This window comes from Pangasianodon hypophthalmus, chromosome 6 (genome assembly GCF_027358585.1).
Source record: "Pangasianodon hypophthalmus isolate fPanHyp1 chromosome 6, fPanHyp1.pri, whole genome shotgun sequence".
Classification (NCBI taxonomy): Eukaryota; Metazoa; Chordata; class Actinopteri; order Siluriformes; family Pangasiidae; genus Pangasianodon; species Pangasianodon hypophthalmus.
Genome location: NC_069715.1, coordinates 19,311,914 through 19,333,856, shown reverse-complemented (window position 1 = coordinate 19,333,856; position 21,943 = coordinate 19,311,914). Strand labels below are relative to the sequence as shown.

Here is a 21,943-nt window from a genome sequence, read left to right as displayed (position 1 = left end):
TATGGTGTGAGCATTATAAACACATCTTTCTATTATGCATAAATGTCATTAAGCAGCTACACTCCCGGAGGGAAAAAAAAAAAAAAAAAAAGGGCCAAGCCCAAAATGGCAAAATATTAAGCTTTTAATGGTCTTAACAACAAATTGGCTACATCAGGTCTGGCAGGTCTGGCAGATAACCAAATAATAATTAAAAAAAATATATATATGATTTTACCTTTGCATATAAGAAGACTATATAAATCAATTTCCCAGTTTCTAGCTTTTCCCCAAGCAGTTCACTGCAGCAAAAGTTGGTGGCAGAGGAGGTCTCAGTGTGCATTTGTTCAATTCTTGCTAATTTTCTGACCAATGATTTGATGTTAAGACCATTAAAAGCTTAATATTTGCCAATTTGGAGGAGTGTACATAAAATCTTTTTAAATGAAATATGGCATATAATTTCACAAAATGTTGATTTGGATTATCTGTCAATTTCAACTATCAAAAGTCTGATTTAACCCTGTTATTTAAACAGCTGGAGTGGTGAAAATCCAGTTAAATCAGTCAACATTTACATTTTACATTCAGTTACAGGTGAAGGTACAGTGACAAAAGTATTTGGAGAATCTAAGGTTTCATAAACTGAATGGCTAGAGACAAAAGCTGTTTTGTAAATGTGCTAGCGCTATCTGGTCACTTTCATTGAGGGCCCTGTACAGGAGCAAGAACTAGGCATCTACTTGTGAATTATGAACACTGCAAGATGTTCTAAAGCTGTCTTTTAAAAAGAAAAATACAGCCATGTATAGCCAATAAATATAGCTAATAAACAGATAAAACATAGAGCATCTACACAACTATGCACATCCTGCAATGATTATAGACTTTGATTAGAAAATTAGTTACAAGAATACCTTTGTTTAAACCAGATTAAAAATGGCAAACAAAATCCTAAAATATCCTTAAAAGTACATCATAGTGTGTTAAATGGAAAGGGGTAAAAGTTGACCTTTATTTCATAATAAAGAGCTTGCATTCTAATGTAGTGTGACTGAATAAAAGCATTCTCCTCCCCATCATTTGCATTTCCTATTAATCAAACAATGTGGGTATGAAGACTTTCTATTTGTTTAAATTGCAAATAAATAATGTGGTAAAATATGTTGGTTGTATAACCACAGTATGACTGGGTAAGTAAATACATAACCAGCCCATACTCTCTGAAAATGATTAATAAAGGTGATAGTTCTTCGTAAAGATTCCAAGATGTTGAAAAATCATAAGAACGCCAGTCTGTCTCTTATCATATGCACTGATGTTATTTAAATACAATGCAGCAAACAGTAAACAGTAAACAGTATTCACTTTTGACACACATTCAGCAACTCCTAAAAAGCAATCCACTGCTGATTTTTTTTTTCCTGAAGAAATCAAGCAAAATTAAAGTTTTGTCTGCATGCCACAAGTTTTTTCACTGTGACCACTGGCACAGAATCTTCTCTCATAGAAACTGGCAGACAAAAAAGGCACAGTGCCGACATTTTCCCTATTAGCAAACAAAATGTATGCGATATTGTTGAGACATAAATAGCATGTCTTGCCATTGTTTGTGTGCAGTGTGACAGCCCACAATTCAAGAGGCATGTGCAGTTAAAGGACAACAAATAAAAATAATCTACTTGCAGATTCCAAGATATTAAAAATCATAAGAATGCCAGTCGGTCTGTTATTCTAACAAATAACTCCATGGCATTTGTCTAGACTGACATTATGTGATATTTTTGCTTATTCAATGTAAAATCTATAAATTACAATTTCAAACCAATATCTTTTTGTAACATATGAGATCTTGATATGGAAATCATGCCAATTATACAGAACTGAAAAGACCTGTTAAACCTTACATTTTAGCACTTTTACAAATGTTCCATTTTCACAATATTCTGGATGATAGTCATGACATAGTAGAAGATAGAAGTAGAACAGAGACACAGTAAATCACGTCTTGGTCCATTTATTCAAAACAGCCAAGGAGATAAATGTACCATTCATCGAACAGTAGGCTGAACTGCAGCTAGATCAGTCAAAAAGTCACAAAATTATTGCATCAAGGGAAATGATTAAATATGAAAAAAATCTGCAAAGACCAACCATTTTCATAAGTCAAAGTTACCTTGTCATGGTAGTTTCTAAACACCACAAAAGTCCACAAATTACTACAGACTGAATTAACACCTTCTCCAACTTACAAAAAAATTAAGCCTTCATTTATCTAAGGTGATTGTGCAAGGGCACCTAACAAAGCAGATGTGTCATAATTTGAGTGCCTGACTGTTTCATCTTGAAGCTATCAGATGTAAAATTTAGAAATTCTAACCTCTCTGGCAGAAAAACTATATAGCAAGCTACCAGCAGAACATTTTGCAGCATGGCTTATGCTGTACCCTTCTCATCTGTGCAGATCAATCTCACGGCCACAAGTACTGATTCAGCGAATATTCCCAGAAAGTGCAGAAAAAGTCCATGGGGTGGAGTCAGACCTGATCCAGCTCCTTCCATCTGGGTCCAGGGGATGGAGAGAACTTTCAGGCTGGATAAGTGTATTTCCAGTATTTCAGGCTGGATAAGTGTGTTTCATGTGTTGTTATAAATGTTGGAACGTGTTGGATAAATATGTTGTTTCATGTTGCACTGTATGGGTTAGGCTTAAATTTATAGAAGCTGTTGGCTCAGATCCAGCTCCACCCCCCTGGACATTTAGTTCTGCAGTGAGGACTATTTCAGTATTCACGGCTGCATGGTCATTGTGCTGCTGTAATTAGGTTTAAGTTGCTCCAACGCTGCTATCTCCTCCATCTTGCACTGAGTCCAGTGCTGGCCATCCGAGAATGTGTGCGACTCCTGATAAGATCCATGCCATATAAAACAAGCTGATTGACAGCTGCTCATCAATATTCCATTTGCATGAAGTTAAGAATTTCTCTGATTTTTCCACTCTCTTTGCCTGCTTTGCTGCCCTCTCACTCCCCCGATCATCTGTCTCTATAGAAAATTAATATGACAAAAATGCTTTGTGTTGCCCCAATGTGTCCGAAATGTAACTGTCCTCATTGCGACATAAAAAAACAGAATATAATTTAAAGCACGAACCAGTCACCTAACATTAGCTAGTTAAATATTATAGTTTAAAATATTTGTTAAAATGGTTAAAAAATAGTTGGCTAGATAGATTTTTGCACATTATTCTTAAAACATTTATAAAAGTTCAACTTGCAGCCTGTACAGGCCATATCTCAGGACACATACATACAGAGATCTAATCAAAGCTTGTCTATGATGTGTCAAGAGAAAATCAGATCAGAGACCAATCAGATCACTTGTTGGGCACGATAGTCAGTGATTGATTGATTGTATTAAAGTTTGCCATATCAGCTTCAAAGGCTATTTCATGGCAAAATGTTTCTGTATTAATCAAACATTCAATAATGTGTTATTTTGGGCTTAAGGTCGGAAGGTGGTGTTTTGCACTCTCTGTTTCCGTGAGGGCTTTTTTTGCAGCCATGTCTGCTTGTTCACTGCCAAAGATGCCACTATGTCCCGGAATCCAGCAGAAAACTATGCTGTGATTGTGTATTTGTAACTGGTTTGTTTTAATTAAAATGTCAATAATTATTGGATGATTTTGAACAATATGATATTCCATTCCTTTGCATTTTCAATATGTTCCCGAGCAAGAAGTAGAGCACGGGCTTCTGCTGTAAAAATAGAACTTTTGCCTGGAATACGAATGCCATAGTGTTGGTGGTTGATTACTGCTGCTGCAGATGCTTGGTTTTTTATTTTGGACCCATCTGTGCATACAAAGCTGTGGTAGGGGTCGGGTGTGACAAAACCGCAGAGTAAACATTAAAGCATGTGAAAGTGAATGCACTGCAACAACACTTTATACTGCAAAATGATGTTTATCTCTCTAATTTCCAAGAAATGCAACACAGAAGCATCGATATGAAAGGTCATGTATAACATCTTATAAACACTTCTATTTCTCATGTTACCTGTAGTGCAGTGGCAGCAGCAGTAACAACCACCTAAAGAATCCTTAAAGTGCTTATTCTGTTCAAATATACACTATATGGTCAAAGGTTTTTGGACACATGTCCATCACACCCACATGTGGTTCCTCCCCAAATTGTTGCCACAAAGTTGGAAGCACACAACTGTATAGGATGTCTTTGTATGCTGCAGCATTATCAGTTTCCTTTCACTGGAACTAAGGGGCCTAGCCGAAACCAAGATACATTTTTCCACCTTTAATGCAATATAGGATCCAACAAAATTCAAGAGGAAAAAAAAGCAACATTCAAAAAAAAAAAAAAAAAAAAAGAAAAAACATGGTTGCGTAAGTGGGCACAATTTTTTAATAATGAAGCATGTGACTGTGCTCAGAATTAACCAATCACATTCAAACTTATGTTCATAAGTAATAATCATACACCTGTTCAGCTGTTTCCCCCATTTATTTTTCTTGACATCCTCTTGGTTTCATCTGACTGCTGAAGCCATGGTCCGTAAAGAACTTACAAAGCATGTACGGGATCTCATTGTGGAAAGGTATCAATCAGGAGAGGGTTACAAAAGAATTTCCAAAGCATAAGATGTACAGTAGAACACTGTGAAGGTCATCAACACCAAATGGAGAAAATGGGGCACCACAATGACGTTACAAAGAACAGGATGTCCCTCCAAATTATATGAAAGGACAAGACAAAATCTTATCAGGGAGGCTGCCAAGAGACCTATGGCAACACTAAAAGAGCTGCAGGAATATCGGGCAAGTACAGGTCACTTCCTGCATGTGATAACTCTCATATCTCTCATATTCTTCATGTCTGGGCTATGGGTTTATTTCCAAGCCCACCTAAATCATCGCAAACTATGTGGCAAAGAGAGTTATGATCACACCAAGGCAGAACTTTTTGTGCATGATTCTAAAAGATACAAGTGGGCCAAGACAAGACAAGTTATTACTCAAAGAACCCCAAATCCATGGTGGGGGCAGTATCATGCTATGGGGCTGCTTCTCTCAAGCTGAGATTGGGGCTTTAATCAAGATGGAGGGAATCATGCTCCCTCCAAATACCCACATATTTTGGTACAAAACTTGCAGGCCTCTCTTACACAGCTGAAGAAAAGAAAATCACCTTTGAGCATGATAACAGCCCAAAGCACAAATCCAATTCAACATAGGAATGGCGTCAGATGATGATCAACATTTTGGAATGGCCCTGTCAGAGCCCATATTTAAATCCTATTGAAAACCTGTGGAATGACTTGAAGAGGGCTGTGCACAAGAGATCTGTTTGAGAGAACAACTTGATAGGAGCATTTTTGCAAGGAAGAGTGGAATAAAATGGCCAAAACAAGATGTGCTAAGGTGGTAGATTCTTAACAAGAAAGACTGAGTATTACAAGCAAAAGTTGCTTTAACAAAGTATTAGTTAAATGGTATGCACACTTATGCAAACAGGTTATTGCACGTTTTTTTTTTTCTTTTTCTTTTTTACCTGAAACATTTCTATTTGTTTTTTTACTCAATTTTGTTGGTTGCTATATCACAATAAAGGTAGAAAAATATCTGACGTGATGTATCATGGTGTCATTTTTTACATCAAAAAACTTCCAATATTAACAGGGGTATGTAGAATTTTTACATCCACTGTATGTCTGGTTTACACAGGCCAGACTTGACCAATTTATCTTTATCTTATCTGTATACACTAACCATCCCTAGAGGTTACATTGCATCAACTTGTGTAGTTATATCACATGAACTATAACTACACAAATTAATTTGTCAAAATAGGCTCATAATATAAAATATCAGTGCTATAAAATACAGACTTTATCCCATAAATACACTCAACTTAGATAATTAATTTGCTGGCCTAATTAAACAAAACGTGAGAACAGTCTTGACTAAATGTATAAACTATGGTATCCTTTATATATTATTGTTGCAATAAATAAATTACAGTATGAATGTATTTTATTTTAACAACAGAAAATTAAAAAGATCATAAAACTAAATATATATACTCACTGGCCACTTTGTTAGAAACACCTGTGCAATTCAATGCAATTATCCAATCCAACCAGTCAATCATTTTGCAGCAGCGCAACACAAAATCATGCATATAATTTGTATTTTTTTTTATTTTTTTTTTTTTGAATACAATACTGGTTTAATCATTACGACTTGAGAAATTTCTTTTTTTCTTCTTTTTATTTTAATACTTGTTTTACAGTGAGGGAGATAGGGAACAAGAGGTCAAGAACTTCAGTTAATGTTCACATCAAACACCAAAATGGGGGAAAAATGTGATCTTGTGACCTTGAACCATGGTATGGTTGTTGCTGCCAGACAGGGTGGTTTGAGTATTTCAACTGCTGATCTCCAGGGATTTTCACGGATGTCAGTCTAGCGTTTATGCAGAATGTTGCAAGAAAAAAAACAAAAAACAAAAAAAAACAGAAAACCTTCCAGTCAGCGGCAGTTCTGTAGGCTGTTGAGAGAAGTCAGAGAAGATTGGCCAGCGTGGTTCAAGCAGGCAGCAAGGCTAGCAAACCATTCTTTGGAACTGTGGTGGGGTTCCACTCGTATCAGACAAGAACAAGAATCTGAGGCTACAGTGGGCATAGGCTAATCAAAATTAGACAGTTAAAGATTGGAAAAAGACCAGGTGACAGGAGTGGAATATGGTGTTGTCTTCTATTAACATGACTAGTGAGTGTATATATAATTGATTACAAAAAAGTCTTTGCTAGGTATGCCATATCATGTTTCCTAAATGTATATGCAAACAAAACTTGAGCACAAATGCTCATCATTTTTTTAAATCTTAAATACACAATGTGTGTGTAAATTAATTATGTAGAATATAGTAATTAATTTTTCTAACAAAGAAAAAGTGTATAGAAATATTATATTGTTAAGGATACACTATCTGGGTCTAAAGCACAGATTAATGCAATCATTCTCTCTTCCCCCAGAAGGAGAGGTTTCTTCATCATCGCAGCTGAGTACTGAACAGATTAAACTGATAACATGCACATATAGAATCAATATTAGACCTTGCTAGGACTGACAATTTAGAAATGTTTTAAAATCAACAAATGCATTCTCTTTAACTGCTACATAGCCAGTAAAAAAGCTGGCCCACACATGGCATGTTTCCACACATTTCCATTAACAGCAGCACAGTTAACATGGTGAATAGGCATGCTCTAAAATTGCTCTAAAATTTGTTTTCCATATTTTCTTTCTTCTCATCCTAAATGAGCTCTTTCATAAAGTGGAAAGGGAACATCTTGATGCCAAATTTCACCCAAGATATAGATTGCAAATTAAAAATAATGTACTACTCGACTGTTAAAATATCCCTGGACATGAATTTTTCCACAATTAAAAATAACATGCGAGTTTACAGACTATATAAATCCAGTCCAGATTCTTAACTGCCAACATCTGTTTGTGTAAATTCCAAGATTTAACGATATCTTTTGATTGCTATTACCGTGTTCTTGACTATTTCCTTGTGTTACTACTCTTTGGAATTGCCCTTGTCTGTACTACTAGCAGTACTACTTTGTGTATGACCTTTGCCCATTTCAATCCTGATTTGGATTGTGTATGGGATATTGTCCTTAAAACCTCATGCATATAGACCTTATAGACCACCTGGACAATAAAGTCACATATGTTCGAATGCTGCTCATAGACTTCAGTTCAGCATTCAACACAATCATTCCTCAGCACCTGATTGGAAAGCTGAACCTGCTGGGCCTGGACACCTTCCTCTGTAACTGGATCCTGGACTTCCTGACTGGGAGACCTCAGTCAGTCCGGATCGGGAACAGCATCTCCAACACCACCACACTGAGCACTGGGGCCCGCCAGGGCTGTGTGCTCAGTCCACTGCTGTTCACTCTGCTGACTCACGACTGTGTAGCAATGCACAGCTCAAATCACATCAAGTTCGCTGATGACACGACCATGGTGGGTCTCATCAGCAAGAATGACAAGTCAGCATACACAGTGGAGGTGCAGCGGCTAACGGACTGGTGCAGAGCCAACAAGTGTCTCTGAACGTGGACAAAACTAAAGAGATGGTTGTCGACTTCAGAAGAGCACAGAGTGACCACTCTCCGCTGAACATCGGCGGCTCCTCCGTGGAAATCGTCAAGAGCACCAAGTTTCTTGGTGTTCACCTGGTGGAGAACCTCACCTGGTCACTCAACACCAGTTCCATAATGAAGAAAGCCCAGCAGCGCCTTTACTTTCTGCGAAGGCTGAGGAAAGCGCATCTCCCACCTCCCATCCTCACCATGTTCTACAGAGGGACTATCGAGAGCATCCTGAGCAGCTGCATCACTGTCTGGTTTGGGAATTGCACCGCCTTGGATCGCAAGACCCTGCAGCGGATAGTGAGGACAGCTGAGAAGATCATCGGGGTCTCTCTTCCCTCCATCATGGACATTTACACCTCACGCTGCATCCACAAAGCCACCAGCATTGTGGATAACCCCACACACCCCTCTCACACACTCTTTACCCTCCTGCCGTCTAGTAAACGGTACCGAAGCATTCGGGCCCTCTCGACCAGACTGTGCAATAGTTTCTTCCCCCATGCCATCAGACTCCTCAATACTCAGAAACTGGACTGAAGGAACACACACACATACATATATACACACACAACTGAGCATCCTCCATTCTCTCTGCAATTTTTTTGCAAGTTTTTTGCATATGTTTATGCTGCTACAATACTCATTATATTATACTGAACCTAGGCTGCTACTCTTATGTTTACACTATTTCAGCTACTGTTATTGCACTCTTGTACTATTTGCACTATTGTCACTAGGTTCACTTTAAACAGAACTGTGTACTGGTCGGCGCTGCACTGGGACTTACTATGTCCATTGTCTGTGCCAGTAGTCATTGTACTGTCTTGTGCTCTCTTGTGCTGTCTTGTGCTGTCTTGTGCTGTCTGCACATGTTTGCACTTCTGCACTTTATGTATAAATTATGTAGTCCGTTGTAGTTCTGTACTGTTCTGTGTCGTCTTATGTAGCACCTTGGTCCTGGAGAAACGTTGTTTCGTTTCACTATGTACTTGTATACGGCTGAAATGACAATAAATTCCACTTGAACTTGAACTTATAGGTTACCATTGTACTGTCCACTTTAGACACAATTTTAGACTTCTACAGAATTTTGGTCTTCTACCCAGTCACATCAGGAGCGAGCTAAATAATATGGCAAAATAGTATAGCAAACAGCCTAAAAGGTAACCTTCAGCATTGACACTATTTGTATGCTGGTATGCAGTTTGAGATGCAGTAAAAGAAGGTGAAGCAACCACTAAAAACATCCATACATTGCACTAAGAAATGGGCAAAAAAAGTTGCTGAAAACCTGTCATGCATTCATTCATAGCAGTCTGAACGCCAGTTTTATCACAGAGGAGATGCGCAAATATTTTGTAAGAGAAGCCTTGAGAAAATAATAGTTCACTGACAAACAACCTCTCAGATATTTGTCTATAGCTCAGGCTTTGACAATGACCCAAAATAAATAAATAAATAAATAAATTAAAAAAAATCAGTACTCCAGAAATTGGACAAAAAACATGCAACACCATCAGCTGTACATGTTTTTTGCCACTTCTCTGTTTGAACAAGCATTAACAATACTGAGCATCTAAACAGATTATGTTCAGCCATTAAGTCTGATATTTTATGAACCATTATAGATTATATAGTTGTTAGACTTATTAACTAAGAATTGGAATGTTGCAGAAAGCATGCACTGTATTCAAGCCTACTTTATTTTAAAAAAAAATCAACAGAATGCAGTATTGTTATTCCCAGTTTATTCCATTTTAGTTGCCTAAATGCTGGAAAAAAAAGTTCAGTGGCAGTGTACAATTAGTTATTTGTAATATGTTCTAACTCAAAGCCCTGTTCCCCCAAGGAGTCCTATGTGCAGAAACACATTTGCTCATAGGGCAAGGCTCAATATAATTTTTATACAAAGGCTGGGATATCATTGTTACGAAATTGTATGATGTCATGAATCTGTAAGCTGTTATGAGCACCCTAAATACATTTCAGAAGTATGCACCCAAGTTAATGTGAGTGATCAGGAATGGTGTTTCAGCACCCTCAGCAACTTGGAGAGGGTAAAAATTGGCATGATGGATAGCAGGAACCAAAAGGTTAGTTTGTGGTGTTATGACCAATGATCTCTCTTCTTTCTACATGAAATAAATTATAATTTATTATTTTCTATTCTATTCTAAATTCTATACACATGGTTCCCAAACTGGGGCACACATACCCCCAGGGGTTCTTGAGGTGACGATGGAGGTACGTGAACAAATATAATTACTTTTACTTAATTTTATCTCACTCATGTATTTCTCGTAGGCAAAAGGAATTCTGTACCCTCTAGTGTATAAACATTAAATTGAAAGTGTCCTAAAGGTCCGTTAAATGGCATCCAATCAAATCATGCTTTTGCAGTAGAAAAATGCATCCACTCCTGCATGTTGTCATTTATCGCCAGCATTTGTCTCACATGGCTACATAGCATGCTAAGTGAAAAGCCAGCTTAAAATGGATAAGTGGCTAAAAAGCATTCAACCTAAAACCAGAGAGGCAACCACTGACAGCAAGTCTACTACCTGCAGTATGGCCAATCCGCAGTCCTCTGACAGCAGCCCCCCACCAGTCCTTCCAACAGAGCATCAGAAACAAGTGTAGGTATATTCACCGGTGCTACTAGCCCAGCTAACACTGGTACTGAAAGGGATGAAGCAGAAGTTTAAGAGCGGCCCTCACCTTCACCCGAAAAGCATCAAGCAGAAGGACCATCAAAGAGATGCAGATATGACAAAAAATATTTAACTTTGGGCTTTACATGCATTGGTAAAGACGCCCCTCAGCCAAAGTGTGTAATTTGTGCAAAAATACTCTCTTATAACTGCATGAAACCGGCCTTTTTGCACAGGCATCTTGAAACAAAGCATGCTAGTTTGAAAAATAAAGACATTTAAGACAACTCCAGAATAGTAAGGGCCTTATAACCACATCAGAAAACCTTAATAAGAAGCATCCTACATGGTAAGCCACAGAGTGAGTAAGACTATTGTAGAGGACTTAATTTTTCTAGCTGCAGCTGATATTGCTGGTGCAATGCTGGGGGAAATGGCCCAAAAAAAAAAATAAATAAATAAATAAAGTTATTCATGTCACATCTCTGACATGGCAAAAGACATTCTAAAACAACTACTGATTCATATACAAGCCAGTGAATTTTAGGCTGTGCAAATATATGAATCCACTGATGTAGCAGGTTTAGCTCAATTTCTAGTATACAGTCAGGTCCATAAGTATTTGGACAGTGACAATTTTCTTAATTTTGCCTCTGTACACCACCACAATGGATTTGAAATGAAGCAATCAAGATGTGAATGAAGTGTAGACTTTCAGCTTTAATTCAAGGGGTTTAACAAAAATATTGCATTAACCTTTTAGGAATCATTATTATTATTTTTTTTTAACAAAGTCCCACCATTTTCACAGGCTCAAAAATAACTAGACAAACTGACAATTATAAATCTAAGGATTTTTTTACTACTTGGATATATGGCTGGGCGATATTGCAAAAAAAAAAAAAAAAAAAAAAAATCTTAATTTTTTCTCAGCTTTATCAACGATTCTCGATTATGATTTTTTTTTTGTTCTTATATATCGCGATTGAAAAATTACACAATATATTTATAACTTTTTTTTTTATTTATTAGAATGGACTTTGGATAATGTAGATGTGCAAAATAGTAAAAAGAAACAGCAAAACATTCAAAAACAATGGTTCTTTTAAATGAAGGGCATTTAAAAAAACAGCATATAAAAAAAACACTGATTAAACGATTAGTTATAGATGGTGCTGTTACTATTTTTGCACAATTTAGTGAATTACTATCAATGTTTTTGCAGCATTTGACTGAATCTGAGCAGTAAGTATAGATCAATACACTTCAGAATTCATCCTGCTACTTCTATCAGCTGTAAACATCAGTTACCCAGTTCCACTGGCAGCCATACATGCCCATGCCAAAACACTTCCTCCGCCATGTTAGAGAAATGATGTGGTATGCTTTGGATCATGAGCCTTTCCTTTCCTTCTCCATATTCTTCTCTTCCCATCATTCTGGTACAAGTTAATCTTGGTTTCATCTGTCCAAAGAATCTTGTTCCAGAACTGGACATGCTTTTTAGATGATTCCTAGCAAAGTCTAATCTGGCCATTCTTTTCTTGAGTGTCACTAGTTGTTTGTGTCTTGCGGTAAACCACCTCTATTTACATTCATGAATGAATCTCTTGATTGTAGACTTTGACAATGATATGCCTACCTCCTCCAGAGTGCTCTTGACTTGGCTAGATGTTGTGAATGGCTTTTCTTCAACAAGGAAAGAAATCTGTAATCATCCACTTTAGTTGTCTTCCATGGCCTTCCAGGCCTTTTGGTGTCACTGAGCTCACCAGTGCATTCCCTCTTTTTAAGAATGTACCAAATTGTTGATTTGGCCACTCCTAAAGTTTCTACTCTCTCTCTGATGGGTCTGTTTTGTTTATTCAGCCTAATGATGGCCACCTTCACTTGCACCGACACCTCTTTGGACATATTGAGAGTTCCTGTGAACAGCTACCAAATGCAAATTCAACATGTGAAATCAATTCCAGATGTTTTATCTCCTTAATTTGTCATGAAATAATGAGGAAACAGGCCACACCTGGACATGAAACTGATTATCAGTTTCAAATATAGTCAGTTGTCCAATTACTTTTGAGCCTATGAAAATTGAGGGACTATATTTGAAAAAAAAAAAAAAAAAAAAAAAAAAAAAAAGACTGTAATTCCTGAACAGTTAACGCAATATTTTTGTTAAACTCCTTGAGTCAAAGCTGAAAGTCTACACTTCAAACCACTGTAAGCCAGGACAACCGGGGAAGAAATTTTTACAATCTTGGACAGTTTGTTACATCACATGGAAATTTGTGGACAAAATATGTGGGCATATGGACAGATGGAGCAAAAGCCATAATAGGGAAGCATAGCAGAGTGGTAACGTGTGTGCAGGCAGTCACCCCTAGTGCAAGTTGGGTACATTGCAGCATCCAGAGAGGAGCTTGCTAATACCTGACCATCTGAAGAAAGTTTTGGCCCCTGAATTCTTGTTTGTTGAATGAAATGGGCAGTGACCACATTACATTGTTACTCCATATGGACGTGCAATGGTTATCCAGGGGAAAAGTACTGACACGACTTTTTGAACTGTGGGACAAACAAAGTTTTTTTAATCTACCATCCTTTAGAATAGGTCAGCGCTTGCACGATGGGTGGCTCACACGACTGGTTTATCTGATGATGTTTTTTTCCTCATTTGAATGAGCTGAACCCAAGAAAAGATCTCCCAAAAACATGACATCAATCAAATTTGTGACTTGGAACATCAGTGGCATCGGTTCTCAGACTAAATAAATAAATAAATAAATAAATAAATAAAAAAAAAATAATAATAATAATAATAATAATAATAAAGTACTACAGCATCTTACTACACTAAACACTGACATGCTCAATCCAAGAAACACATCTCAAACTACACACCCCACAATGCAGCCACATTCTCTCTGCCCACTACAATAGCAAACAGAGGTGTAGCAATTTTAATAAATAGAAAAGTCACATTCACACATAACACTATTATCACTGACCTCAAAGGCAGATACATCATAATAAACATCTCTATCAACTACAGCCCGATAACTACAGTAAATATATATGGACCAAAAACACAACTCCTTGATCTTCTGTACCTTCTTTACGTGTCTCGCAAATTTCCCGGACTCCCCAATCATAATCGGCAGCGATTTTAACAAAGTCATCAACCCAGAATTATATAAAACCATTAGATATAAAACATGGAATTGGCAGACCACAGAAACAATAAGGCAATACATGTCTGACTTTAGATTTCGCATTTGTTGGCAACTACAACACCCGAACACCAAGGAATACACATATTACTCACCAGCTCTCTGTACACACTCTTGCATTGATTTCTTTCTAACTAGTAACTCAATGATGCCATATATATCAATCACACAAATTCACTCTATTACAATCAGTGATCATGCTCCTGTATCTCTTAATCTGCAATAGGAATCACCTTCAGAAGACTGTTTATAGATGGCACTTTAACATATTACTACTCAGAGAACTGGAATTTGATAGCTTCATCAAAAAGAGAAGGGGCATCCTTCATAGAAATAAATGATTCTCCAGAAGCCCCACCAACACTACTATGGGAAACAGGGAAAGCCATTCTCAGAGGAAAAATAATATCCTATGCATCATATAAGAAAAAGAAAAACATTGAAAATAAAAGTAAATTAGAACAAAAGATTAAGGAACTAGATAGGTAAAGTTCATCACAACAAAATTTGATGTTGGCTTCACAAAGCCAGTCTGAAAGTTTGAAACTGTTTCATAAGCTTGAACATAGAACATTGAACATTCCTAAAAGAAGTCAAAAGACAGAAAGAAAGAAAGGGTGGCAAAAAGAAAGACAGAAAGACAGTTACTGGTAGAAAGATAGATGGCAAATAGAGTGATACAAGTAAAAAGTCAGATGGAGTGAGAGAATGACAAGTAGATAGATGGAGAGTGTGTGTTATTAGTAAAATGACAGAAGGAATGAGAGAGTGATACAGCTAGATCAATAGAAAGAAATATGGAGAGAGCGAGAACGTGTGTGCTACTGGTAGATTGATAAAGAGATGGGTGGAGAGAGTGTGTGGCATTGATAGAGAGATAGATGAAGTGAGAGTCTTTGTTACAGGTACACTGACAGAGAGAAGAGGGGCTTCACACCTTGCGCACACAGGTCTGTGTGAGTTTTGACAGTTGGAGTTGATCTTAGATCATTTCAGACCTATACTCTTCGCTTGAAGATCTGGACACAGAAGACATCTATAACTTTCTAAATAATATCCAAATACCAAAATTAATGAAAGAACAAGAAAATTTCATAGTCAAATTGATAGAACATCCTTTATGAATGATCAGCAGACGATTACATACACGGTATATAGGACTTCACACCAGTTAAGCACTTCTGGCAACAACTCACTAAGGAAATATCTTGTTTTCTAAACCACACCAAATCATGCTCCCCTTCACTCTGCTTACTCAGAGATACATCTGGGATCAACATCACAAAGGAAAACAGCAGTTCTTCTTACAGCACTAACCATCTCTAAGAAAACCATGCTAACAAACTGGAAATTAAAGAATAAATTATCACACATTGGAAGAACCTAGTAATCGACTACATAACAATGGGGAAAAAAATCTGCCTCAATCAAAAGTAAAACTAGCAAATTAAACTCTGTTTGGACACCACTCATCACCTACACACACCAGGGAATCACTTCAAATTGCTAACAATACAGTCCCTACAGACAAACCACATAAACAAAGCCATACCACACATCTCAAGGATAATGCTAACAAACACACTCAACTAAACCACACACACGTACATGCAACATTCATAGAAGCCAAAGTAGGTGTTATACATTAATTAACTTTACAAACATTCCATCTACTACTCTTTGCACATCCCCTCATAGCTCCCCTCCACCCACCACCCTGATAAGTACCATGTCCATGTCGCATCTACTGTCCTGTCTGTTACTTCCTATATCCACCACTCACCCATACTATCCCTTAAATACGAAGTACAACATATCTACAAATATGAATGAAGTAAAATAATGTCTCAATGGTCACAGGCAAAAAAAAAAGGAAAAGAAAAATAAAAAAAAGAATGAGCTGATCCCTGGATTACAAGGCCTTTCCACAACTATATTCCATGTGCAGGACAAAATTGAGGCCTTAATTAAAATTTGACTCTCTGAGTTAACAAGAAATACACAGAAGCTCTGTGTCATTGCAGGAGCTTAACCTTGCTGACAGTATGAAATGTGACATAAAGGAGCACCTCAATGAGCTGGCCACACAATCGCGCAGATACTTTCCTGAGATATGCAATCAGTTGAGTTTGTTGTACATTCTCTGCAAGTTGATCTTTGAAAAATGCCATCAATCAAAAGTCACTGACAGATTTCTGGATAGCATTGCATGCAGAGCATCCTGCACTGGCGAATCGTGCTGTAAAAACATTACTGCCTTTGCGACAATATACCTTTGTGAGACTGCCTTCTTAGTACTCACAAGCATGAAAAATAAATACAGACAGACTGTGTGTGAAAAATGACGCAAGACTAAAAGTCTCTCTGATACAACCCAACATTGCAGAGTTATGCAAGTTGCATCAAGCACACCCTTCTCATTAATCGGTGAGATTTATTAAAAATGTATAACATCAATTGAGTGCAAATAACTTGTTTGATATTTGGGGCTGTTTTACAAAGCTAAATGTGTTAAAATCTGCATGCTTTCAATATATTTTGTGTAATTGCAGTGTGTGTGAGAGAGTCCAGGTCCACAGGTTTATGGAGCTAGAGGGGGTACGCAAAAGGATGTTTAGTGTCTTAGGGGGGGTAAGCTACTGTAAAAAGTTTAGAACCACTGCCCTATTCTATTCTATTTTATTATCTTCCTTTTCTAAGTGTCTTCAGAAAATCTTCCTTCTTTATACACCCAAATTTCTAATTTGATATGCAAATGATGAATAAATGAATATGCAAATTAGTCTATGACAACATCTGGTGACTTCTAGCAACTTTCCTTTAGCACCTTTCCTCTGAAAAATGTTGGCAACATTGGTTACCTCCTGGCAGTGCTGTTAACAGTGGCATTGCCATGACTAACTTGCACACCCACAGAGCAGTACACAATCCAACAGTCTCACTCATTTTCATCCCCATGAGCCAGATAAGTTCACTCTCGTATGCTTCGCGTCTGGGTTATTAGGCAGGGTAACTAGATGGAAGCCCCTTCTCACAAAAAACTAATCCAAGCCCAACTAAAATCACCCCAAACCATGTGGCAAATTGTTACAGTCTGATAAACCCAAGGTAGAACAGTGAAGCATAGTAGTGGCTGCATCACGCGATGGGGTTGATTTTCTTCAGCTGGGATTGGAGCTCTACTCAACATAGCTCTATCTGTACAGCTGTACAAGACTCATGCCTGATTGATGCAGAAAAACTAGTTAATAACAGGGTACATACTAGTACCAGAAGGTTTGACCATACCACCCATATTTTATCCACAATGTAATGACATAGCCTTTCCATTAAAGTCCAGAAAACAGATATGGTCTCAACTGTATAGTCTAAGTTAAAAATCAATTTTTTTTTCAGGCATTTTGTCAAACAGATTTTCTCTTAGGTAAATGTGATCTGAGGGGTTCATAGTCATAGTGTTTTGACAAACTGAGATGTTTTCATGCTGTTATTCCACCTCTGTCACTGAGGTTTTTTGATGGAGTGGCCAGATGCTGATGTCCCAGTATGCCCTCTTGCCTATGTTACCTTTTGGTTGTGCGGTAATAACTACCTTAAGAGACCTTGCCTGCATTCTGATCACAACGTACACCCTTTTAAACCACTGTAGGATAAGAGAATACTTAATCTATTCTCTCTATCTTGTGCTTTACACTCCTGATGCCTGTGTGATGCCAGTGCCAGATCCTGACAAACTTCTACAGCGGTTCCTCTTACCTTCTGGATCTGCCAGATTAATGCTGATGCTCTACTTCTGCTTGGAGCTTTCTGCAATTGTGACTCACTGCCTGCTGCTGTGGATGGTCCCACGTGGACAGCCTAAAGATTTGCACTTCCCAAAAACAGCACAACGCTCAACCAAGTAGGTAATCTCAACTGGATTATCCTTTGACTCATTGAAAGGATTGCTGCTGCAATAAGAACAACTGTCCTGTGCTTACCCCTATTCACAATACAGTCAACACATGCAACACAAATTTAATACCTTTTGCCTTTATTCTTCTACGAATGTATATTTGAATTATTTATAATCCAGAAGAACATGTGATCTGTTTTAAGTCTGGTTCCTCTTACTCCAGGGGTTTTTCCTTGCCACTATTGTCTCTGGCTGGCTCATCAGGGATCTAAAGCTACACTGTATGGCCAAACTTATGTGGACATTTAACCATCATACCCATGTGTGCTTTTTGAACATGCTATTCCAAAACCATGGGCATTAATATTGAGCTGGTCCCCCCTTTGCTAACTGCCTCCACACTTCTGGGAAGGCTTTACACTAGATCTTGGAATGTGGGTGTAGAAATTTGAGTCCATTCAACCAAAAGAGCATTAGTAAGGTCGGGCAATATAGTGTACATCCAGATTTCTGTAAAGATGCTTTGTGGCTATGTCTATTGTTAAATGGGCTATATAAATAAAACCGTATTCAACCGATTTGAACCTTGCATATGTTATTGGTCAGATGACTCTGGGGTGGTTTATGGGTGAGGAGATGAAGGTAGGCAACCAGTCAGGTTTTTCAAAACCTGACTCCAGAAAGTGGCAGGATTGGATACAAAAAAGGGCTACATTAAGACCAGGCACATAGGAGTTTGGGGTGCTGAAGGCTAAAATCCTACAACCTGTCCTAATCAAGCCGCACAAACATATGGAAAAATTCTTAATGCATTGAAGGGTAAATGACAACTAATATATGAGAGTCAAATGGTGTTTATTCAACATGACTTCCCTGTGGCTGTCATGGAGAAAGGGCTCAGCTTCAACAAGGTCTGTGAACGGCTATTTAAGAGGAATATTCCCTTGCTATGCACTATCCAGCGACCCTGTCTCAGGTAGGATAGTGTTAAAATGTGCTCTTAAATCTCATGCTGATGCGTAAGTGAAAGACTGAAAGTCTGCTTGGTACACTATATTACCAAAAGTATTCGGTCACCTGCCTTGACTCACATATGAACTTAAGTGCCATCCCATTCCTAACCCATAGGGTTCAATATGATGTCGGTCCACCTTTTGCAGCTATTACAGCTTCAACTCTTCTGGGAAGGCTGTCCACAAGGTTGAGGAGTGTGTTTCTAGGAATTTTTGACCATTCTTCCAAAAGCGCATTGGTGAGGTCACACACTGATGTTGGTCGAGAAGGCCTGGCTCTCAGTCTCCGCTCTAATTCATCCCAAAGGTGTTCTATCGGGTTCAGGTCAGGACTCTGTGCAGGCCAGTCAAGTTCATCCACACCAGACTCTGTCATCCATGTCTTTATGGACCTTGCTTTGTGCACTGGTGCACAGTCATGTTGGAAGAGGAAGGGGCCCGCTCCAAACTGTTCCCACAAGGTTGGGAGCATGGAATTGTCCAAAATGTTTTGGTATCCTGAAGCATTCAAAGTTCCTTTCACTGGAACTAAGGGGCCAAGCCCAACTCCTGAAAAACAACCCCACACCATAATTCCTCCTCCACCAAATTTCACACTCGGCACAATGCAGTCCGAAATGTACCGTTCTCCTGGCAACCTCCAAACCCAGACTCGTCCATCAGATTGCCAGATGGAAAAGCGTGATTCATCACTCCAGAGAACGCGTCTCCACTGCTCTAGAGTCCAGTGGCGGCGTGCTTTACACCACTGCATCCGACGCTTTGCATTGCACTTGGTGATGTGTGGCTTGGATGCAGCTGCTCCGCCATGGAAACCCTATCCATGAAGCTCTCTGCGTACTGTACTTGGGCTAATCTGAAGGTCACATGAAGTTTGGAGCTCTGTAGCAATTGACTGTGAAGAAAGTCGACGACCTCTTTGCACTATGCGCTTCAGCATCCGCTGACCCCTCTCCCTCAGTTTACGTGGCCTACCACTTCGTGGCTGAGTTGCTGTTGTTCCCAAACTCTTCCATTTTGTTATGATAAAGCTGACAGTTGACTGTGGAATATTTAGGAGCGAGGAAATTTCACGACTGGATTTGTTGCACAGGTGGCATCCTATGACAGTTCCACGCTGGAATTCACTGAGCTCCTGAGAGCGGCCCATTCTTTCACAAATGTTTGTAAAAACAGTCTGCATGCCTAAGTGCTTGATTTTATACACCTGTGGCCAGGCCAAGTGATTAGGACACCTGATTCTGATCATTTGGATGGGTGACCGAATACTTTTGGTAATATAGTGTATGAAACTGTGGAGAGGATTGGTGAGCCATGTCCTTTTCCCATCTTTTAAGTCCAAAAGCAGAGACAGAGCTATATTAATACACAAACTTGGCATTCACTTTGGAAGAGGTGGTTAAATAGAATGCAGGGCAATTTTTCTCATATCAGGTTTTCTATTTGGGGAATGCATACTTATTATATACACTTGTAGGCAGTGTATATACCCCTAACATTTTTGAACCTGAGTTTTACTCTAAGCTGTTTTATGCAGTTTCTTCATTCTCTACACCCCTGGGAGTTTTGGTGGTTATTTCAATTGCATTACGGATGTCAAGGTTGATTTTCTTCTGACAAAAATTTGTCAGTAAGGACAGCTGGTGATCTAGGATTATTTGACCTCTGTAGAATAGTCAATCCAAGAACTTAAGATTACTTAAGTTTAATTTTTTTGTCATGGCTCCACAAAACATCGTCATGAATTGACTTCTTTTCAGCATTTAGATAGCTGTTAGAGTTAGTAACTCTGCCACAGATCTTTGTTTAAAGCAATAACTTTAAAATTTAAAGGAACAACTTTGCAATCCAAAGAGAGTTTTCAATTTTGACCATGAAAAAGCAGAGCATATTTCATCTTCCTGTATGACACAGTTGAGGAAATGCTGTATATGCATTTTTTAGTTACAGCATCCCCTATGGGTGATTGTTACAAAATTGAGGGGTAGCCAGAGAGTGTCCTACTGACAATGTATTGTAAAGTTTGTAGAAATTTGACTTTGCATTCAGAAGATATGGCTCCTTTATTACATACATGCAAGTGTCTAAAATTTAATTACCCTGTAACGGCCAAATGGTTTGGCCAATCAAAGTTGTTGTAGTACATTTTACATTTTGACATATATTTTATTGCCTTTTCATAGGTTTAGTAACAGTTGCATATATTACAACAGGAATATAAACAGAGAGAGACAAAGACTTATTGTTAGCACAAAGGTTAGGGGGGAAATAGAAACAAAAAAGGGATGGGGTCTGCACTACTTTCTGTTGGTATTTTATTAGACTGCATTATGAAATGGGAATAAAAGAAAGATTATCTACATATGACAGAAAGGGATTCCAGTGGGAATAGAACTTTTCAACTGATCCTTGTATTGCATACTTGATTTTCTCTAGAGTGAGATATGGCATAATGTCTCATATCCAGTGGCCAAAAAGGGGAAAAAGACTGCTTTTCCAATAAGCAAAATTAAACACCTTGCTATGAGAGAGAGGCATAAGCTATTTTTTGCCTCTGGACAATGACAGATGTTCTGTGGTGACACCATACAAACCAATGAGTAGAGTAGGTTTTAAATGAACACCAGTAGAATCAGAGAAAGCTTTTAAAAAAAAAAAAAAAAAAAAAAAAAAAAAAAAAAAAAGAGGTCTGATATGTGCACATAGAAGGGCATAGCCAAAACATATGAAAGAGGTGGCAGGTGCTTGATTACAACAGTCAGAGATAGGACAAATATCAGGGGAAAAAATGGCAAGCTTAGATTTTGATAAATCAGTGCAGTGTTCCACTTTATATTGAAGCAGACTATGCAGACTCTAGCACTGATTGAAGAAGAGTGCATCATCCCACATCTCATCTGATACTTTCATATTCAAATCATACTCCCAATCATACTCCTACTTTTAATTTTAGAGACACTGGGGCACTAATTTGAGATATTGTGG

The 21,943-nt window shown here is 38.2% G+C and overlaps 1 protein-coding gene across 3 annotated transcripts in view; it reads right to left on the bottom strand.

Moving 5' to 3' along the window:
* The window catches only part of zgc:162879 (ras and EF-hand domain-containing protein), an 81,307-nt gene that overhangs the window by 26,252 nt on the left and 33,112 nt on the right, over window positions 1–21,943 (bottom strand). The window lies entirely within an intron of this gene.